Source organism: Hylobates moloch, unplaced genomic scaffold (assembly GCF_009828535.3).
Source record: "Hylobates moloch isolate HMO894 unplaced genomic scaffold, HMol_V3 SCAFFOLD_8, whole genome shotgun sequence".
Lineage (NCBI taxonomy): Eukaryota > Metazoa > Chordata > Mammalia > Primates > Hylobatidae > Hylobates > Hylobates moloch.
Window position 1 is genome coordinate 99,786,830 of NW_026652283.1, and position 13,795 is coordinate 99,800,624.

The 13,795-nt window shown below is 34.8% G+C and overlaps 1 protein-coding gene across 5 annotated transcripts in view; it reads right to left on the reverse strand.

Annotated features, from left to right (window-relative positions):
* Window positions 1-13,795, reverse strand: part of RBMS3 (RNA binding motif single stranded interacting protein 3) — a 1,191,227-nt gene that overhangs the window by 383,210 nt on the left and 794,222 nt on the right. The window lies entirely within an intron of this gene.

Consider the following 13,795-nt stretch of genomic DNA (forward strand, 5'->3'; position numbering starts at 1 on the left):
TAAATACATAGAATTATTATGCTCTCTTTCACCCAATAAAAGCGTAAAAAAAGAAGAAGGCATTTGGAGCAAGAACACATGAATAGATAACCCCAGAAGACTGACCAAGATGAAAATTCAAGTTTCAGAGACCCTCTATTGGTTTAATTCTGACATGGGCCTGCATGTTCCAGCAGCCTCTGTGAGCTATGGGTTTCCTAGGTATGACTTAAGGGCATGGAATAGAGCACTTCATTTAAAAACAAGAAATATTCTATTTCTTACACTTAATAGATATGTTCAGATATTAAAATAATTGGTATGCATATTTTATCACAATTAAAAACAATAATAATAAAGTAATTGGTTAATCACAGTATTTCGGTTATTAGTAAAACCATCAAATTCAATTCCCTAAACAGATAACGTTTTTAAAAAGACTAAACTAGTAACTTTAGATTGTTGAAAAAATTTCAAAATAGCCAGGGAATGATTTCTAGGATGACTTATTAACAAACAACTCTAAGGAAAAAGTTAATTAGGTACATTTTTATTTTTTTTTCTCTGTAAGTGAAATTTCCTTAGAGGATGCCAAAGTTAACTTATGGAATTGGTGCAAAATAAAATTTTAGTTAAAACACACTTTTAAATGCCAATATGAAAATCAAGTACATAAAGATAATATACTTCTAAATATTATTCTATTTTAAAACATTTTAAACATTTACACAGTAAGTGGACCACCTCAATTAAAGAACAATGACCTATGTCACAAGAGTTTTATCATAATTATAGCCCCTAAGATTGTTTTAGTTATGATTTAAAGTTACTGGTGACTTCAATGAGAAGTGAGATATAAGCTTAAACTTCAATATATGAAAGAGAAATCAGGGGCTAAAGTGAAGACTCAAAAATTGTGCAAACAAGTCATTGAAAAGTAGCCAATTACATAGAATATGCAACCTGGAATGTATAAAAAAATTTGTTGTAACATCCTAGAATTTTAGTAAGTGGCACTTACAAACATATCAATAAAAATAAGGATGGCGTGTTAATCTAAGCATTAAAGGATCCAATCCAAAAGATAAAAGTTTATGCTAGCCAAGAAAAAAATTATTAAATTTATTCTTGCCCTTAATATCTCCAACATTTTCCATTTGTTTTCTGGAACCGTAAGCTATCCTCACCATTATTCACCCTTATTTTAACTTACAGAAACATTTTCTCAGGATTCAAAGCATTTTTAAGCTTTTTCTCCTGCTCCCCGATTTTTATTCTCTAAGATCAAGGGTTTACAAGCTTTCAATAAGTACAATTCAACACACCAGAGTTCCTTGGGAGCATAAAACATTCAACAGGAAATACTTAGGAAGACAAGAACAAACAGCCTCATGTGCAAAAAAACTTCACTGTTAGAACGCGCCAGACTCAACAACTTAATGTAAGTGGTGTATAAACTAGATCCTATCCAATAGGGGTTTTAACAGGAGGTATAAAAGTTAAAACTTTCCTTTATTAATAATATAGACCAGCAGCAAAAAAAATCCATGTTCCCAAATCTCACAGCACAGAAATTTTGGAGTGTTCAACTGAATCAAGTGAGTCATATTTTATAACTGGCAGAGGTTAATCAGAGCATTGTACACATTGTATAGATGGATACACTGAGGCTTGGTGAGATAAGAGATTAGTCCAAGTTCAGCAGAGAGCAGATTGCTTCTCTATGTACTGCTTTCTCTAGTGCCACATTGCCCACCTGGTCTCTTAAAAAGATCTCCCAACTACATGCCTATATCCATGCTAAGAGAGATACAAAAGAAACTGACAACAGGGTCCTCACCATAAAGAAGCTCACATTATCATGTCTATCATTGTGATTTTTGCAATTTACAGCTATCCATAATTCTAATAAGTACATCACAAATTTTGAAGGAGTTTTTCTTTGTTTGCATTTTTGTTCTTTTTTTTTTTTAACTAAAACTGTTTTCTTTATTCATTTTTTTTTATTTTACATAAAATACATGTACAGAACGTGCAGGTTTGTCACATAGGTATACGTATGCCATGGTGGTTTGCTGTGTCTATTGACCCTTCCTCTAAGTTCCCTCCCTTCTCCCCTCACTCCACAACAGGCCTGGTGTGTGTTGTTCCCTTTCCCCTCCCTGTGTCCATGTGTTCTCATTGTGAAACTGTTTTCAGACTCTCACTTGCCTATCATTTTCTACGTTGAATGAAAACATTTTATCCACATGTGCATTTTCCTTCTCACATACTCTCTCACACACTGGAGAATATCTTGAAAAATGTTTTCTCTGCACAATTCTTTCCCTACCTACTTTTGTTTGGGCTTGGAAATAATCACCACTTGTTCCAGCAGATGCTTCTCTAAGTTCATTTTTGTTGTTGTCATTGTTCTTGTTGGAACAGGGGAAAAGAGAAGCAAATTAAAGCAGCATCCAGAAACTTGCTATGGGCCGCACGGTAGGTATTTTCCAAAATTATTATGGCATTTAGAAAGAATTATTGAGTTATCGGACATTCCTCATAGAAGCCCCTGGAAGCCAGAGTATTTTTGCTAATATTATGGATCACAAGGGAAAAAAGCCTTTTTTTTTTTTCTGTCAAAAAGTTGATTTTTTGGGACTAAAACTTCAAGGCAGTCTCATCATTATACCATTACCTATCCCTACTCACAAGGGACCACGCTGATTGAGATATGCCTAGGAGAAATGGGCTTTGCTCTGTGCTATTTTTTTTTTTCTTTTTTTGAGATAGAGTTTTTGCTCTGTTGCCGAGGCTGTAGTGCAATGGTGTGATCTTGGCTCACTCTAACCTCTGTCTCCTGGGTTCAAGCGATTCTTCTTCCTTAGCCTCCCAGGTAGCTGGGATTATAGGTACCCACCACCACACCTGGCTAATTTTTGTATTTTTAATAGAGATGTAGTAGAGATGAGGTTTCGCCATTGTGGCCAGGCTGGTCTCGAACTCTTGACCTCAGGTGATCCACCTGCCTCCGCCTCCCAAAGTGCTAGGATTACAGGCATGAGCCATTGCACCTGGCCTACGCTGTGCTATTTTTAAATTTTTATTTAATTTCCTAAATAGCTAATACATTTATAACCTCGAAATAGGGAGAAATGTTCTGAGGTAGCCTATGAATAGCCCCTGTCTTGTATCTCTTTTACCCAAACAAGAAGCCACTGTATTTTCTAAGAGATATCTTTGAGATAGTTTTACAGCATCATACATGAACATGTGGATGTAGCCTCCCTACTTCTTTTATCTAAAAAGGTAGCATGTATCATTTAAGTATTGAATATATACACACACACACAAACATACACGCTCCCAGGACTTCACTTCCCCAGATATAAGCCCAATAAGGGAAGGGACATTCTCTGCCTTGTTTACTCCATCATCAATACCTACAGCACAGTTTTTAAATCATAATAAATATTTGTAGGAAGAAGAAATGAATATATTCATTGATTTTTTCCATAGAATTTTAGAGCCGGAAGAGTTTAGAGTTCACCAGATCCTGTCATTTCATAAATGAAGGTACTATAGTCTTATAAATGAACAACACAAAACCCAAATCTTATTTTTAATTTCATCCCTAGGACCTTGCCAGTGCCTGGAACATCATAGGATTTCTGTAAGTGTATATAGGTTCCAATATGGCAAAGCAAAGACTAGATTAGGCATCCCAATTTCAAGACTGGAGCTAATACTAAGTGAGTGCACTACTCCTCAGATAAAACAGTAAAACATCAGCAACCCAGAAGCCTTCCTCATGCTCCTTCCTAGTAACAATCCTCCACTTAAAAGTAGGACCTATTCCAACTTTCATCACCCCAGCTTAGTTTTGACAGTTTTTTAGCTGTATAAATGAAACCATAGTGTACATTCTTTTTTGTCTGGCTTCTTATGCCACCTTCTTAACACAAATGATTTAATTCAACCATTAAGTCAAGTCTGCAATATCAATATCATCTTGCTTATTTTACAAGTCAAAAAGTGAAGTTCAGCAACCTTAGTTTTGGAGCTGGCATTAAAACCTGAGGCTTGTCAACATTAAGTCTGTGTTCCTGCCCAACAGGCAGTATAGTCTTACAAAGACATTCTTTCTCTTCTAGTCTCTGAATATTCTGAATTACTACAAGTTAAGTGACTTTGATGTGGTCTTCTCTCCCTTCCTCCTTTCATCCATCTATCCATCTTTTCATTCATTTAGTGATGTCCCCCACTTTATGCACTGAAGTGAAAATAAAAATGACTTTCACTCCCACCATACTGCAGGGAGCTATGAGTCATATTTTTAGAAACTGATCTTCCTGGGACTTTTCCACCTGTATATATTTCTCCCAACCAGCTTGGATTTTGAATAAGGAACCTAGTTTTTTGGCTTTACTATTGAACATTTTAAATCATAAACGTTGATTCCTCTATATAATTGCTTCTAATTATTAAATAAAGCTGGACAATTACCTATGAAACATATTCTATTTATTTTCCCAGCAATGTAGAGAATATACTGAATAAAAAAAATCCCTAGGGAATAATAGCAGGTAAACTTATTGAGGGACATGCAAAGAGATATTATTGGGCTCCAAGGTTCAAGGCCTAATCTGTAGCTACAGCACATCAGGGAGGAAGGAATTGGCTACAAAGAAGCACAAAGAACCATTTGGGGGTGACAGAAATATCCAGTATATTGACTGGTGGTGGTCTCACAGCTGTATACAAATGCATTGATTTGTAATTTTTTTTTTTTTTTTTTTTTGAGACAGAGTTTTGCTCTTGTGGCCCAGTCTGGAGTGCAGTGGTGCCATCTCATCTCATTGCAACCTCTGCCTCCCAGGTTCAAGCAATTCTCCTGCCTCAGCCTCCCGAGTATCTGGGATTACAGGCACCCACCACCACGCCCAGCTAAGTTTTTGTATTTTTAGTAGAGACGGGTTTCACCATGTTAGCCAGGATGGTCTCGAGGTCCTGACCTCGGGATCCGCCCACCTCGGCCTCCCAAAGTGCTAGGATTACAGGCGTGAGCCACCGCACCTGGCCAGTTTGTAAATTTTTAAGAAATGCCCTTTGTTGTACACAATTTAGACTTCAATAAAGTTAGCCTTAAAACAGAAAACTGGATGAAAGGAGAGCTGGCTCAAATTTTCTATTCTTTTCTCCTGCAACCACCTCTCATTTCCTCCTTGAGCTGTCTGCCTGTCACATGAACATGGTCGTCAACGGGTGGCTTCTATAATTGCTCAGACTTTCTTTTCCTCAACTGAAATTCCTTCAGTTCCCTTAGCCCTAAATTAAAAAGTCTACAAAGCGAGAACTTCTATTCCTCATTTTGAAAATTTTTATTTCCTCTCATCATGCTATGTCTCTTAACATTAAAACAAACCAAAAGTAAAGACATAAGAGAGATGTTTTATTTACATGAGTGATACAAGAAAATAAAAATTGAATTTAGTTATGAGCTTGCCATCTTCTGTTGAATATCTCTGGGTCACTTAGGAAATGGAATTCAAAATTACGGAACTCTATATTCATTGCTAAAGTTTACCACAGTTATGTTGCCCAGGCTGATCTCAAATTTTTGGACTCAAGTAGTCTTTTTACCTCAGTACCCCAAAGCACTGGAATTAATTAAAACAACAAAATCTGATTTAAAATACATCTTTTTATTGTATTTTATTTATGATATATGAAAAAATTGTTTATGTGAAGCATCATTTTTCTGGTTTGATCATTTTAAACAATCATTTTTGTGTGTGTGTGTGCTACTGTAGTCCAAGTCTTTCATATAGATAATCTCATTAAATTTTTTGGAAAAAATGCCTATGGTATAGATTTTATTAACATCCTATTAATATGAGGAAAGTTAAGTTCAGAGGTAGTCTTAAGATTCATGATCACAGACAGGAGATCTGAACCCAAGTATTCTAATTCTAAGATATGAGCAGCTCTCATCTTCCACAGTTGTTTGAAAGATCTTTAATTGCTTTTGATTTGTATAGCAGGAAGGAGAATCCAGTCATGGAATATTATGGTGACAATTGCTTCCAACTGGAACCAATTATCAAAATGTGGCAGGAAAATCTGGCCTGGTGAAGAAAGAGAAGGTGGGGAAGCTGACTCAGTTCAAGTTCAAGATCTGCTATTAATGTGCATGTCACTGAACACAAATCATTAAATTTCCCTGAGCTTCAGTTTTGTTTTTCAAATTGGAATAATTGGATAATTAGATCTCTAAAGCATACATCATCAGTACAAAATGAGCAACTTCTCATTTGGCCTAACACTTTCAATGGGAAAATAAACTCATTTATGTACAGTGATATTCTACTACAGCCTTATAGAGTAAACAGTTACGTAAATGCAAGTCATTTTTATTGTTCACAAAATAGGATCCCTTTAAAATAGATCTATATCAAGTCTCATTCACAATCATTTTCTCACAGTTCTGTATTATTTGACTGACACACTTTGAAAACATAGTTTCCAGAGATCTCACATGTTTATTTTATATTTATCTCTTTAACCAGCTAGAATTTATATTGATACATGAGATAAGGCTATTACCAAATTTAATTTAATTTTTCTACAGTTTTCAACCAGTTGTTCCTGTGCTAAATAGTCCATCCTTCTCCCATTGATTTATTATATCAACTTAATAAATTGTTATTTTATTTTTGTTTCATAATATGTATACACTGCGGAATGGCTAAACAAAGCTAATTAATATATGCATCACCTCACATATTTATCATTTTGTGGTGAGAACATTTCAAATCTACTCTTCCAGCAATTTTCAAGTATATAATAAATTGTTATTAACAATAATCATCATGTTGTACAATAGATAACTAGAACTTATTTCTCTTGTCAATAAAATTTTGTGTTTTTTGACCACCACCTTTCTAATTCCTGTCCAACTGCCTTCAGCCTTTTGCGACCATCATTCTACTCTCCGCTCTTATGCTTTTTCTGATTCCACATATAAGTGAGATCATGCAGTATTTGTTTCTCTGTGCCTGGCTTATTTCACTTAATGTATTGTCCTCCAGGTTCATCCATGTTGCAAATTACAAGATTCCTTTCTTTTCTAAGGCTGAATAGTATTCCACCATGTATATACACTGCATTTTCTTTATCCATTCATCCATTGATGAACATTTAGGTTAATTCTGTATCTTGGCTATTGGGAATAATGCTGCAATGAACATGAGCACTTATCTCTTTCACATACTGATTTTATTTCCTTTAGATATACACAGCAATGGGATTGTGGGATCATATGGTAGTTCAATTTTTAATTTTTTGAAAAATCTTTATAATGTAAAGACTGTACTAATTTACATTTCTACCAATAGTGTACAGGGTTCTTTTTTCTTCACATCCTCTCCAAAACTTGTAGAATAGCCATTCTGACAGGTATGAGGTGATATCACATTATGATTTTAATTTGCACTTCTCTGGTGATTAGTGATGTTGAGCATTTTTCATATACCTGTTGGCCATTTATGTGTCTTCTTTTGAGAAATGCCTATTCAGGTCATTTTCCCATTTTTTAATTGATTATTTATTTTCTTACTATTGAGTTCTTTGAGCTTCTTATATATTTTGGATTGAATGACACTCCTTTGCTGATATTCCATATATTTTAAATAATGCTATTTTATCATAAAGTATGAGCACAACCACAAGGCATTTATCAACAGACAAACAAACAAATATTCTGTGTTTCAACTGAGCCAGGCTAATTAGCAGGAAATGTAAGTATTGCTCATCAGGACTGGCTATAGGAAAATTGTGGGACCCATTGCAAAATGAACAATTGCTCATCAAAAAGATGAGCAATAACAAGTGTTGGAGAGGATGTGCTGAAAAAGGAATACTTGCACACGGTTAAGGAGAATGTCAATTAGTACAGCCGTTACGGAAAATAGTATGGAGTCTCCTCAAAAAATTAAAAACAGAACTAACATATGATCCAGCAATCTCACCACTGGGTATATATCCAAAGGAAATGAAATCAGTATGTTAAAGATGCACTCTCATGTTCATTGCAGTATTATTACATTAAAAAATTATTAAGTATTTCAAGATGAAAACAATGAAGCATTGTTCACGTGTGGGACCCTACTGAGCATGGAGCTCTGTCATACACACATGAATGCAGCCCTGGTGCTAATAAGGCAAGGCAGATAGAGAAGAACATGAAATAAGCTTGATTCAAATTCCTTATTTCACGTCCTTAAAAATTAATTACAATAATTATAAGACTAATATGATACCTATGCAATTTTAAAATAGCATATTAAGGTTGTGAAAATTGTCATTTGTAATATTTCTTTCAGACTTTAATGAAGTCGTATGTTTGGAACATAATTCTTCACTGAAGCTTTGGTTTATGATGTGTGACTATTGGCCAAAAACGCAAAAGCAATAATGTGTTACTAATTAAGCTGATTTCATAAACTCCATAGTGGCCTCTTCTATCTTGGTGCTTCATTTATAACCATTTATTCTAAAAAGGGCCTTAAAGAAGCAGTTTTCAAAACATCTCCCTTACATGGCAACTTTTTCATCTTGGTGGTAGAAGAAAAACTTAGCACAAATGTTGTAGAATGTTTGTCATTAACCACCAATAATTTAAAAGCATATTCCCTTAGACCTACCTCTATGCATTTATCCTACAGATACAGCTTTATAAAAGCACAGTCATGTACAAACAAAGATGCTACTAAAACATTTTACATGAAGCAGAGGATTGGAAAAAATTGATATTCATTAATACAGGGCTCATAATTAAATTATGACATATCTATAAACTAAGATTCTGTATAGTGATTACAAATAAACCTTTATATATACTAGCATGACAACATGTCCAAGATATATGTCAAAAGGCAAGTTGCAGACCAGTATCTACAGGTATATATTTATATAAATATGAAAATACATATATGTGCAATCACTGTTTACATATATATGCTTATTTTCTTGATTTAAGTGAATATTATGTTGTTATTAATAATAACAATCAATAGTTAACTTTGGTCGAATACTTCTTCAGTAAAGTAGGTGCTCTTCTAAGCTAGATTCTCACAGCAACCCTATGACATAGATATTATAATTTTCCTCATTACAAACAAAAAAATTGAGGAGTTGGGAGGTTCAGTAACATACTTAAGATCACACAGCCGGTGGGTGAGACCCAGGAATTAGACTGTAGGCCTTGCATTCATAATCGTTATACTATACTACCACTAAAATATGTACATTGGGGAGGGTACATTTGTGTTTGGATAAGTACAGAAAGTGTCTGGATCTACATATGAGACTGTTAACATTGATCACCTCTGGAGATGGATGAGGAATGAAGTTTAACTTTGTATTTCATACTCTAAAAACTTGTTTTTTTTAACATTGGAAATGTATTTCCTAAAAATATGTTTTAATATACAAAATGTGCGACAATTCTGGTTTTCTACCCTGAAACCTTGACTACAGAATTTTTAAAGTTATCTATGAATACGGAGCTCCTGCCCTCTGGCTTTATCCATTGAAAGATTAACTTGAATTACGAACTTATGAAGATTCTTCGACTCGCTCAATACCTGCATTTTTCTGGCATATAAGATTGACTTTTTATTGCTTTGTGCAGTATGCAATTACTTAAAATACACATCAGACTCATCCAAATACCCGGTCATTTAGCTGTCTGTTTGGTGTACTCATACATTCTGTCATATACTATGAGCAGAATACAGCCGAATTTGATCAGGCTGCTGTTTACAATTTACAACAGGGACTTCTAAATGACTCCTTTTTGGTATGTTTCTGGAAAGGTCAGGCACCATCATGTTTTACCAAATAAAACTCAGGTTTGAAGAATATGCCTTCTAAACGGATTTTTACTACCTGGACTTTAATAAGTTTTACAGGGCTTCTTTGTTAAATTGCCCTGACAATTTCCATTTCCAGTTGCTTCAATCATATTAACAGAAGGTAAAGTTCACAAATAGTAAAATATGTCATTGCACTGCATTTGGGTTTTCAGAAATAGATCACACACCTGACAAACACACAAGACATAATGTTCAGCATTCCAATTCATGTTTGGCTTGGCATATCTCATTTGGGGCAGAACAAGATGCCCTACCACAAATGGAAGTATCTCATTACTCAGGAAATAAAACGTGTCTGCACCAAAGACTTGACAAATCCCATTAACCGTATAAGAAGAAGGATGATTTTTTTTTCCCCTTAAAGAAAGGCAGAAAGGTCAGGGATGTGTGGTAGAAAATATGTGTGTAGATACATTAATGCTTGTGTTATTTTAAAAATATATGTGTAAAATTATACCAGAATGCATGACTCCCTTACAGAAGTATTTCTCCTTCAAAAATATGGTGTCATGCTCTATTCACAGCTGGGGCCAGCAAGAATGAGACCAGCGAGTGTTTTCTAGGAATTAAATAAGACCATTCAGCTTTTTGAAGGCTCATTAACAGATCCGCAATCTACTATGTATCTTTCTGTTGGTATCTATTATTTCAGTTCCTACATAGCAGTTACGGGGCTAACAGTGTGGGAGAGATCAGAAGTCAAGGGTCAATGCAAAAATGCTTTAAGGCCTTTGATGGGATAATTACAAGAGGCTGCAAAGGATCAAGGAAGGCTCAAAGAAGGGGCAATAAATGAATATGGGTGGAGGCACTGTCCCTCAAAACGGTCCTGCAAGAAGGGGCATCTACACAGACATCTGAAAAATGACTTTGTGTTACTTCATCAAAGTGGGTAACAGAGGGTGGTGAGAGCCAGTCTTATCCATAGGCCTGGACTTGAGAAAGAACATGACAAATTGTGGTGACTACTGCATAAAATTTATTTCTTGTAGGTATTTAGCCTTACATTAGTTTGCTACTGTTTCTTGCTGACATTTGTACATTAATCTGTCATATTCATTCTAGAGTGTACCTATATTAATGACAGTGTCCACATTTATCTTGTATCATCTTTCGTCAGTTAATACCCCATATCTCCCTGGATATTTGTCCTCAAATAAGAAATAAGTCATCTAAAATATTTAGAATAAAGATTTAAAGGGAACTTATTTTAGAATAGGCTTTCATTCAAAGTGAAATTGATTTTTAAAATTAATGTTTCTACTTATGAGAAAAGGCTGAAATGTTTTAGCAGCATACATGCAAATAGGATTAGGTCAAATGAACCGAAAAGCTCTACGTGCACCTCAAAGAAAATGTATATTAATAATTCTTTGACTCGGACATGGGTTCAATAATAATCTGTTTCCCTTTTTGTGCATGAATCCCCTTATATCTGATTAGAAAGGAAGCTCTGCACATCCTGACACTGACATATACACACCTTATTTGAGTGTCTGAATTACCACAGCCTAATACAAATTTTAAAAGGGAAGAATTCCTTCTACAAACCTCTTTCAATCAGTCACCCATCAACTCAACAAATATTTACTCAGCATCTACCATGTATCAGGCCTTTTGCCAGGCACAGAGGCAACAAGAGGCTCCCTGTTCTCCAGTATCTATAAATGTAGAGATGACAGCAGTACAGATTCTCCACTGATACGCACTGGTATTGTTTGTGTATGGTTATGCTGGTTGTTTACATAGTGAAATACTTCCACCCATACCTGTTGAAAAACAGCTTCTGACTGAATCCTCCCCCTACCAAGTGTCTTCTGGACTGCCTCATTCACCTGACTCCTCCTTTAGGACACCCAGAATCATTGTACAAACTGATTAAAACCTAGGATAGATAAGGGGGCATCCAGAAACCTTTCGTCAGCTCTTTCATTGAGGTCTGTGCTTCCTGGTCATTGACAGTGCCATACTGCCAATCCAATACTGCAGTTGTCACCTCTACATATGGATCAACAGTCTGGACCAGAACTACATTAAGTGTCGTCTTCAGATTAGGCTCATGTCACAAAGTGTTTGTTAACCTGTCTCAGAAGAAACTGGGACAGAAATGCAGAGTAAGCATTTAGAAACTTTTATATTCATTTGATAGATGAGTTTTATGTCTGTATCTTTGTTTTCCTTTATTTCATTTTTCTGGTAATTTATTTTTATTATATTTTATAAAAGCATCAGTCCACAACAGTTTGGAAATAAAAATAACTAGTTCTACAACATACAGAGAGTGAGAAGTAAGCACTCCACTCATCCAACATTCTGCAGTGAATGCTGCACATAAAGAATATGAATGAAATTTATAAGGAATACATAGACCACACTTTCTATTAACATAAGAGAAGACTCCTGCCTCCCCTCTACTATTCTCCCTAATGCAAACAAGGAGCACAGAAGAGAGACATACTTACACACAAAAATATGCCATTAAGCACATTCAATTTCTGCATTCACTCAGGGACTATTTGGATCTCTTGTTCTCTCAGCTATTCTAGTTAAAGGGTAAATTAAGCTGTACTTTCCCTAAGCAGGTTTGGTGAATGTATCTAGCTCCCCATTTTTACCTTGACTACATTCTTCTCTCATCTCAGCTGATTCATGCAGTTTAATACATGCATGCAGCATGTATTAAACTATGTATAAAACTTAGATGAGTAACTCATGTACATTAAGAAGTATATTCTGCCATCTTTGGTCATCTAAATAATAGACTATCAGCCAAAATCAACCCCAAGGGGATTAGGTTGGAATGTTTTCTGTGTAACTGTATAATCTTGACTTTAAGCAGCATATAACTAATCCTTATATCACAACGAAACTAAGAATGTAAGAAGAAATGTGTCATGCCTTATCTTTAATATCCTACTAGCTTTATTACACTAAGTTTTAAGTCATTTTTCTAGCTAATTCTCAATTATTTAATTGGAAAGATTTAAGTTTGATTTTAACTCAGAATATTCCATCCTATTATGATACTTCCACAAAAGTTAATGCTGCTTTAAAAAAATACCTCAGTCTGGATGATGAATACATACCAATTCTTAGCTGGTAGAGGCAAATGGTAAAATATTTATAGGTGAAATAATAGGATGTCTGGGATATAGACAGACATATTATTTTGTCTATAAATATTATAAAATAATATAATGTATTCTTGTAGAGTGAGAAAGTGGTAAAATACTTGTATGAAATAAGATTCATAGTAGAATAAATGTTGAAGCTGGATGATGGGCATGTTGAGATTTCTTATACCATGTTCATTACACTATTTTCTCTGCTTTTGTGTATGTTTCATAAATTCTTTAGTAAAGGCAAAATATATACAAAATATATATACACCTATCTCTTTCCACAAAGCTTATTTTTTTCTTAAAACTAGCAGCAAAGAATTAATATTGTAAAGGAATAGACAAAATTTATGAACAAGATAGTCAAAACAATTAATTAATTGGTTAGATTTTATTGTAATATGTTCTGATTGGGAACTTTATAAAACTTACAACAGTGCAAGACATGAATTTTCTCCATGTAAAGTAAAAATGTAAAATGCTTAAATTTTCTTTCTAGTAAAGGCATTTGGGAAAAAAATCAAATTCAGAGAACTAAAAACAGGCAATCCTTTTGCCAATTGTACAGCTGCTATGGTCTGAATGTTGTGTCCCCCCCAAAATGCTTATTTTGAAATACTAACTCCAAAAATGATGATACTGAGAGGTGGGGCCTTTTGGGAAATCATTAGATCATAAAGGCAGAATCCTCATATATGGGAATAATACCCTTATAAAATAGGCACAGAACTTGTTTGCCCCTTCCACAGTGTGAGGACACAGCTAGAAGGCTCCACC